Source organism: Silene latifolia, chromosome 1 (genome assembly GCF_048544455.1).
Source record: "Silene latifolia isolate original U9 population chromosome 1, ASM4854445v1, whole genome shotgun sequence".
Taxonomy (NCBI): domain Eukaryota; kingdom Viridiplantae; phylum Streptophyta; class Magnoliopsida; order Caryophyllales; family Caryophyllaceae; genus Silene; species Silene latifolia.
This window is the reverse complement of record NC_133526.1, coordinates 175,313,616-175,315,934: the sequence shown is the minus strand read 5'-3', so window position 1 is coordinate 175,315,934 and position 2,319 is coordinate 175,313,616. Positions and strand designations below refer to the sequence as shown.

At 36.8% G+C, this 2,319-nt stretch overlaps 1 non-coding gene across 1 annotated transcript; it reads left to right on the top strand.

The window, feature by feature from the left end:
* Positions 1–1,833: 1,833 nt before the first annotated feature.
* On the top strand, positions 1,834–1,941 carry LOC141620206 (small nucleolar RNA R71). Its single transcript, XR_012531909.1, has one exon. It is a non-coding gene; the product is annotated as a small nucleolar RNA R71 (small nucleolar RNA).
* Positions 1,942–2,319: the final 378 nt, after the last annotated feature.

Here is a 2,319-nt window from a genome sequence, read left to right as displayed (position 1 = left end):
TAACTCTTTTACATGCATGAAAGTTACACTTGATGATCCTTGTCTATGGCACAAACGTTTTGGTCACATTAGCTCACTAACCTTGAACAAACTCAAGACTTGGGACTTGGTTGAAGGACTACCTAAAATCAAGTTCGACCAAGAAAAGATGTGTGACACGTGTGCTAGGTGCAAACATGTGAGATCATCATTCAAACCCAAAAGAGTGGTAAGCACGAATCAAGCGTTGGAATTGGTGCACATGGACTTATGCGGTCCTATGAAGGTAAGAAGTCGAGGAGGATCCAGGTATGTCTTTGTCCTCGTAGACGATTACTCAAGGTATGTATGGCCTATCTTTCTTTATTCAAAAGATAAGACTTTTGATGAATTTGATTGTCTTATGAAACTTGTGATTAGTAATTATGTTGGATCAACTTATGAGTTGAGCCATATTACTAATTAGGGTTTTTACTATGCATACTCTTAAACCCTAAAATCTAACCTAATCTCAAGCCAGGGTTTTCACGAATTACGAGGTATATGTGTCGTGTTATCTCGTGTAATCTTAAGGAATAAAAGATTGTTATTGTTAAGATTTTATTCTCTAAGAATTATCTTAACATATCTTTTATATTTTAGCTTGATTTGGTAATTTATGATAAGGATATTCTTGTTATGGAAAATCCTATCATGACTTAAGATTTATGGAAAAGATAATAGAAGAATAATTTATATTTTATCTTTTGAAATATTCTCTATTATCTCTTAGGGTTTTTAAGGAAAGAAATAATAAAGATATGTTTTGTTTACATATCTATATTTCGGCCATTAGGGTTTCGGGCAAACCGAGAGCTATGCTCCCTCCTTTACTATAAATACTTTACACTTTGCAACATTTAAAAGCAAGACCTTTAGGCATAAAATTGATTTTATTTTTAAGAGCAAAAACCGTGTGTTTCAAAACAAGAAAACCGTTTTGCTATTTTCGAAAAAGGTCGTGTGTTTATAAACCTGTGCATTCGTTCTTTTGTTATCGTTATAAGATAATAGTGCTTAATTGATTTCTTACTTATTCATTAACGTGAACCTTTAGAAGAATCATTAGTGCTTTCTTATTAGCGTAAGTTAGTCAGTCGAGTATTTAATGGTACTCACTTGAGTTACAATTAGGGTTAGTTGTACGAGTTGGGTTAGTAAATTTGTAATCCGTAGAAAGGTACTAAATTTATTAATCGAGAATAGTGGACGTAGATTTCGATTTGTGAAACTGAACCACTTTAAAAACTGTGCGTCTCTCTCTTTCGTTCGTTTGTTTATTTCGTTCTTATTCGTTAATTAGTTAAAGTTTAATCAATAAACTTTAAATAATTAATTATACATATACAATCGAAAAAGTAGGTAAAATTTTAATCCTCAATTCCCCCCCCCCCCTCTCTCTCTTGAGTATTTCGGATCGATAGACTCTTCAATTTACCTCTTCAATAGGAGTTTGGCAAATGAGTGGTGTAATGACCCGCACCTCCACAACCATCACAAACAATGATTTGACTTGTGGAAGATACGACATTGAGTTGTTGAAGGGAATCTCTAGCATCTCTTTCCGCCAATTGTTGTTGGAGTAAGATAATTTGAGCTAACAAGACGGAGTTGTCGGAGGATTCTTCTTTACCTTTGAGTGGCACACTTCGTGAATTGACATATTGTGCATCATAGACCGCCATAGATTCGATCGTGGCATGAGCAATATCGGTGTCAATTTGATCAAACCGCCCATTGTTGGTGGAATCAAGAATCCTTCAGGACTCGGCACAACATCCATTGTAGAATGTTATAACTAGAAACCAATCATCTAGCCCATGATCTGGGCATTGTCTTTGTAACTCTTTGTACCTCTCCTAAGCCTTATATAAGCTCTCAAGAGCTTGTTGACGGAATCCGGTGATTTGGCTCCTTAAAGTTTGAGTTTTCTCCGGTGGAAAAAACTTTTGGTAGAAAGCAAGAGCCAATGTTTCCCAATTGGTGATTCTCATGGCGGTGCGGTCAAGGCTATTGATCCAAAGCTTGGCCATGTCCTTCAAAGAGAAAGGGAAAAGTATTTCCCTTATTTGGGCTTGAGTGCCGCCCGTTTGACGGATCATGGAGCAATAATCGCAGAAATTTTGCACATGAAAATTGGGATCCTCTAAAGGTCTTATCCCAAATTGCTTCCTCTCCACAAGGCTAATGAAAGCCGATTTGATCTCGAAGTCCGGCGCGGTAATTTGAGTAGTTGTGATACCGGCCAGAAGCATGGCCGCGGTGGGCTTTGAATGATCGGAAAGTTTCACCATCTTTTTA